This window comes from Austrofundulus limnaeus, unplaced genomic scaffold (assembly GCF_001266775.1).
Source record: "Austrofundulus limnaeus strain Quisiro unplaced genomic scaffold, Austrofundulus_limnaeus-1.0 Scaffold19, whole genome shotgun sequence".
Taxonomy (NCBI): Eukaryota; Metazoa; Chordata; class Actinopteri; order Cyprinodontiformes; family Rivulidae; genus Austrofundulus; species Austrofundulus limnaeus.
Genome location: NW_013952421.1, coordinates 1,604,231 through 1,610,954, shown reverse-complemented (window position 1 = coordinate 1,610,954; position 6,724 = coordinate 1,604,231). Strand labels below are relative to the sequence as shown.

Below are 6,724 nucleotides of genomic sequence, written 5' to 3'. Positions count from 1 at the left end.
GTGTGTGTGTGTGTGTGTGTGTGTGTGTGTGTGTGTGAAGAAATAAGCAAACCCAGTCAAAACATTGGTGTTTATTTTTTATGCTGCCCTCCAGTGGTTGATTTTATGAACTGCTCAGGTTGGTTCCCTAAAGGAGAGTGAAGGGAGAGAAGCAACCTGAGCTCATCTCTAGGAAAGTTGCATGGTTTGTTAGAGAAAATAATTTAATGAGATGTTTTTCCTACAAAGCCTCTTTTAAGTAATTTTATGATTTTACAGCACAGAAAAAAATCTAAACATCTAAAGTCTTTATTTCATTTCTTAAAAAAATAAAATAAAAAAGAGAAAAATCAATATGATTTCTCATGTAAAACCCAGCTTTGTTGGAAAGAATGGGTTAAGTGTGGGATGCGAGCTGTCCCTGCTGGGATACTGAAATTTATCACTGCCAGCGCTAATGTGCAAATTTTGTGATGCTAGCCGTGCATTGTTAACTGTGATTGTCATCTAATTAAATTGTGGTTCGTCACAAGAGATGCTTTTAATGGTGAGATAAGCGCTGGGAGTCCACTGAAGCGTTCCCAGGATCAATAAAGATGTTACAGTCTGTGAATTGTCTCAGGGTTACACAGGCCAGTTGAATTAATTAGTACTGCAGTTTAATATCCTCCACTCAAACTTTCTGGCCAAGCATTTGGTTGGTCATGGGATATGTTGTTCCTCTAACTATGTGTATTTGCGGTTGGGTAGCTTTAATAATTAGATTGAATTTGTTGATGTTTTTTTTTTCCTTTTTATTTTACACATAGATGCACAAAAACTCAATATATTTGCTGATACAGATGTTTTCTGGGCATTCTTACTGTATTCTGAATGCTATTTATGTACATTTTGATCATTTTTCAGTTGTGAATGAAGCATTTACCATCTTCTGTCATGGAAAAGGAAAATATAATGTTGCCTATAAAGCCTATACTTTTAACACATCTCACAATCTGTACATCTATAACTGTTTTAATTTTTGGAGCAAACCTGATTCAAGATGGTGCAAAAGCTGATCAACTTTAGCAGACCCAGAAGTGGTTATAACTCCATTATTTTTACYTGAATACTGGTGTTGTATCTGCTGAGGGTAATTCTTAACACATTCTGAGCACTTTGAACTTAAAACTTCGACATGTAAGTTGGCAGGCAATATGCATTCCTTTAAGAAATGGTGCCCAAATGTTTGACTAACACAGTAAGTTCAAACAGCAAAACACATTTTCTATTGTATCCTTKGTGGACAAAATGGATGGAAAAAGACAGACAAAGAAAAGGAGAAGCAGAAGAGTGATGGTACTCGTCAGAGTAAACTTTGACCATGTTGTGTTTCAGACATGTGACCAAGATCGTGTGCACCCCGGGGTTCCTTACAGAATGTGCCTTGTGTTGGTATAACCAGCCGTTGGCTCAACTCAGGGGCTCAGCTCAGGCCACCTAACTGAGAGTCAAATTAGAGGCGCTCAGTTGTCACCTCATGCCTGACTGACCCACGACCCCGAGGGTCGGGACCCATGTCTGGGTCACGTACGGTCCTGTGACCCACTTACCAGCTGATGGAAGCGTGACAGTTATTTTCCTATAAAGCAGCGTCAACTTCACCTTGAGATAGCAGGTCTGAAGTCTGCAATGCTGCAACTTGTAATTCTGTCAGATCAAATGAGTTTAATTAGTTTGACTCAAAACAGTATTTTCTAGAGAATGAGAGGAAATTAAATATTAGGCCTTGGAGTTCATATTGTTTGTCTAGTATATTACTGAATACACAATTCAGGGTCCTTCTTTATTTATTGTTATCTTTATTTCCCACAATGTCAGCAAAGATCCAGTCATTGCATTCTTAGCTTCTCCATGTAAAACTCTAACAATACAGCATTTTGGCTGCATCGAAAACTCAATACTGGAGTTGATAAAGACCTAAATTTAAACTGAAATCTGTCTGTATTGTGATCTGAGCTGTATTTGATATCATCTGACATAAAATACCTTGTGGGTGTGGAGGAGCCCACTGCAGGCTGCAAAGTGGTGGAGGCAACTTGGAGCTCATCACCTGCTTCCCTTATTGTCACCCTGGTTCCTGCAGCTGTTGGGCACCACAGGGCCAAGTTTCTGCTCTTTGAGCCAACGCCAATCCACACCATCCCCCGTTTGCCCTTTTAATGGTAAGTGTCATACTTTTGCAAACACAGAATAGCAGATTGTGTTCAGAAACTAGATTTGTCCAGTGTGATATTCCAATGTGATATTCATATTTCTTAACATCAATTAGGCACTGTAACAGGATAAATGTGGGATTGTCTTGATTTTGTTTCTCTTTAGCTGTGTCAACTCATAACAGCTTTAACAGATCTGCAAGAAAATAATGTTTCAGGTTAAATAAAAGTTGCACCTTTGTTGCTTAATTTATTAAGATAAAATAAAACTGCAGCTTCTCCTTGAGAGGAAAAGGTCTATTAGCTCACCGACATGCTGCTCAGTAAGTCATTTGAGTCTGTTACAGTGGCWAACTGCCTTGTTACCCCAGTGCCTTGTTGTGCAGCCTGACCAATTACTTTTGAACTTAAGTGGACATGACATTTGTAGGTTTTGCACTCTGGAATGACTGCACATGTTAAAAGATGCATCATGCCTTTTCCCTTGCAAATAATTCATAGCACTCGACCCCCAAAGGATTTACTCTTTGAACTTAAAGGGACACACTTTAAATATAGTTGTTACAGCTGTGCTTTAAAAKAAAAGTCACAATTTGGGATTTTTTTGTTGACACAAATCAACAAATTAGATTATTTTTAAAGGGACCACACAGATATTATTTAAATTGGGTTCTGTGGAAAGCTAATGAACAATTAAAATCTTACCTGTTACCTTCTGAAATAGCCTCAATTAGGAGAAAATAGAGTTTATAGTTAGTTCAAGCATTTCCATGAAGAAGACAACTTTAGTGATTTAGTGTGCAKGAGGATGCGGAGTATAGCAATGAAGGACTTCTTCCCATTAGCTACTGTGTTTTAATCAATAAGAAAAAACAAAGTTCCTCTGGATGGGTTGTTCTTTAATGAAACATTTTGTCTCTCTTCCAAGAGACTTCAGTCTKAGGAGTTTCAGGWGAACTCAGCTACTGTGTTTTAACTTTTTTTAACCAGCCGTGTTACAGGTACTTTGTCTGACAAAGAATGATTGAACAGATTCTTATGGACAGAAGAAATCAAAGAATTTAGTGTCCCTTGCCCGGACGTGGGTTACCGTGCCAGGCCTGGGGGAGGGGCTCGTCGGCGAGTGCCTGGTGGCCRGGTCTTTACCCATGGGACCTGGCCAGGCTCAGCCAGAATGAGCTACATGGGTTTGCCTTCCTGTGGGCCCACTACCTGCAGGAAGGGCCATACGAGTCGGGTGCATGATGCCATGGGCAGTAGCCAAAGGCAGGGACCTTGGCACTCTGACCTTGGCCTACCAAAGCTGGCTCTTGGGACATGGAATGTCACCTCTCTGGTGGGGAAGGAGCCTGAGTTTGTGTGTGAGGTTGAGAGGTACCAGCTAGAGATAGTTGGGCTCACCTCAGTGAGCCCAACTATATCTAGGTTCTGGAGCCCACAGCATGGGCTCTAGAACCGATCACCTCAAGAGGGGCTGGACTTTATTTTACTCTGGAGTTGCCCATGGTGAGAGGCGCCAAGCTGGTGTGGGTCTACTTTTAGCCCCTTGACTTGGTGCCTGTGTATTGGAGTTTACCCCGGTAGATAAGAGGGTAGCTTCCCTGCACCTTCGGGTTGGGGGATAGGCTCTGATGGTCATTTGTGCTTATGTACCAAATGATTGTTCAGAGAACCCAGTCTTCTTGGAGTCCTTAGCAGGGGTGCTGGAAGGTGCTGAAGCTGGGGATTCCTTTATTCTGATGGAGGACTTCAATGCCCATGTGGGTAATGACAGTGTGACCTGGAGAGGCGTGATTGGGAGGACTGGCCTCTCCAATCTGAACTTGAACTTTCTGTTGTTGGACTTCTGTGCTAGTCACAGTTTGTCCATCACAAACACCATGTTCGAACATAAGTGTGTCCATAAGTGCACGTGGCACCAGGACACCCTAGGTCGCAGATCAATGATTGACTTTGTAGTCGTGTCATCTGATCTGCGGCCGCATGATTTGGACACTCGGGTGAAGAGAGGAGCTGAGCTGAGCTGTCAACTGATCACCACCTGGTAGTGAGTTGGATCAGATGGCGGGGAAAGATGCCGGTCAGACCCGGTAGACCCAAGCATGTAGTGAGGGTTTGCTGGGAAGGCCTGGCAGAGGAACCCGTCAGACAGATCTTCAACTCACACCTCCAGGAGAACTTCAGCCACATGCCAGTCGAGATGGGGGACATTGAGTCCAAGTGGGCCATGTTCCACACCACAATCGTTGAAAYGGCTGCCTTGAGCAGTGGCTGCAAGGTTGTYGGAGCTTCTCACGGTGGCCATCCTCCAACTCTGTGGTGGATACCCTGGGTAAGGGAGGCTGTCAAGCTGAAGAAGGAGTCCTATCTGGCCTTGTTGGCTGGTAGGACTCCACAGGCAGCTGAGTATCGCCAGGCCAAGTGGACTGCAGCCCTGGCTGTTGCTGAGGCAAAAGCTTGGATGTGGGAGGAGTTTGGTGAGGCCTTGGACAAAGAGTCTCGATTGGCTCTGAGGAGATTCTGGAAAACCATCTGTGCCTGAGGTGGGGGAAGCAGCACTCATCAACACTGTGTTCAGTGAAGGTGGGGTGCTGTTGACCTCAACCAGTGCTGTCGTCGAGAGGTGGAAGGAATACTTCTCAATCTCACTGGAACGTCTTCTATGGAGTAAGCAGATTCTGAGGACTTAGGGGCTGGTCTGTCCATAACTGGAGCTGAGGTCACTGAGGTAGTTAAAAAGCTCCAGGTCAGCAGGGCTCCAAGGGTGGATGAGATCTGCCCTGATATCCTCAAGGCTCTTGGCGTTGTGGGGCTGTCCTGGTTGACACGCCTTTGCAACATCACATGGACATTGGGGGAAGTGCCACTGGATTGGCAGACTGGGGTGGTGGTTCCTCTCTTTAAAAAGGGGGACCGGAGGGTGTGCTCCAATTACAGGAGCATCACTTTCCTTAGCTTCCCTGGTAAGATATTTTCAGGGGTATTGGAGAAGAGAGTCTGATTGATAGTTGAACCTCAGATTCTGGAGGAACAATGTGGGTTCCGTCCTGGCCGTGAAACACTGGACCAACTCTTTACCCTCACTAGGGTCCTTGAGGGGTCATGGGAGTTTGCTAATCCACTCTACATGTGTTTTGTGGACTTGGAGAAGCCATTCAACCGTGTTCCTTGAGGTACACTGTGGGGGGTGCTACGCAAGTTTGGTATTGTGGGCCCGTTGTTACGGGCCATTCAGTCTCTATGCAAGCAGTGCGAGAGTTTGGTTCACATTACCAGTAGTAAGTCGGACCTCTTCAGAGTGGGAGTTGGACTCTGCCAGGGCTGCCTGTTGTCACCGATTCTGTTCATAACTTACATGGACAGAATTTCTTGGTGCCGCTAGGGGGCGGAGGGAGTCTTGTTCRGTGGCCTCAGGATTTCATCTCTGCTGTTTGCAGATGATGTGGTTCTGTTGGTGTCATTGCGCCAGGATCTTCAGCTCTCGCTGGAGCGGTTCGCAGCTTAATGTGAAGYGGCTGGGATGAGGATCAGCACCTCCAAATGTGAGTTCATGGTCCTCAGTCGGAAAAGAGTGGATTCCTCTCTCTAGGTTGGGGGTAAAGTTCTGCCTCAAGTGGAGRATTTCAAGTATCTTGGGGTCTTGTTCACTAGTGAGGGAAGAATAGAGCGTAAGATTGATAGACGGATCGGTGCAGCTTCTGCAGTTTTGCGGACTCTGTACCGGTCTGTTGTGATGAAGAGGGAGCTGAGCTGTGAGGCAAAGCTCTCTGTTTACCAATCAGTCTATGTTCCTACCCTCACCTGTGGTCACAAACTTTGGGTAGTGACCAAAAGAACAAGATCACAGATACAAGCGGTAGAAATTAGTTTTCTCCGCAGGGTAGCTGGACTCTCCCTTGGAGATAAGGTAAGAAGTTCAGTTATCCGGGGTGAAACTCAGAGTAGAGCCGCTGGTTCTCCACATCGAGAGGAGCCAGGTGAGGTGGTTTGGCATCTAGTAAGAATGCCTCCTGGATGCCTCCCTAGGGAGGTGCTTCAGGCATGTCCAACTGGGAGGAGACCCCGAGGAAGACCCAGGACACGCTGGAGARACTATGTCTCTCGGCTGACCTGGGAACACCTTTGAGTCCTCCCAGAAGAGCTGGAAGAGGTGGCTGGGGAAAGRGAGGCCTGGGCTTTCCTGCTCAAGCTGCTGCCTCTGCGACCCCACTTCAGATAAAGCGGAAGATGATGGATGGATGGATGGTTACAGGCACTGTTTGAAAAAATAATTTACTATTCCGAAAAAAGCATTTGGTACAYAACCTATTCATGTGTGTTACCAGTACATTTTTAATTTAGTTTAACTAATTTTTAGATCTAATCAATTTTTAAATTTAAGTAATTATCCATCCATCCATCCATCCATTTTCTGAACACGCTTCTTCCTTTTCAGGGTTGCGTGGGTCACTGGTGCCCATATCCAGCAGTCACAGTGCGAGGGGCGGGGTACACCCTGGACAGGTCGCAAGTCCATCACAGGGCCTTTAAGTAATTAATTAAATTTAATT

At 45.1% G+C, this 6,724-nt stretch overlaps 1 long non-coding RNA gene across 1 annotated transcript in view; it reads left to right on the top strand.

Annotated features, from left to right (window-relative positions):
- Positions 1-2,146: 2,146 nt before the first annotated feature.
- LOC106514268 (uncharacterized) overlaps positions 2,147-6,724 on the top strand; it is a 43,971-nt gene continuing 39,393 nt past the window's right edge. Inside the window, exon 1 of the long non-coding RNA XR_001309875.1 lies at positions 2,147-2,183. This is a non-coding gene — a long non-coding RNA (uncharacterized LOC106514268). The remainder of the gene's footprint in view (positions 2,184-6,724) is intronic.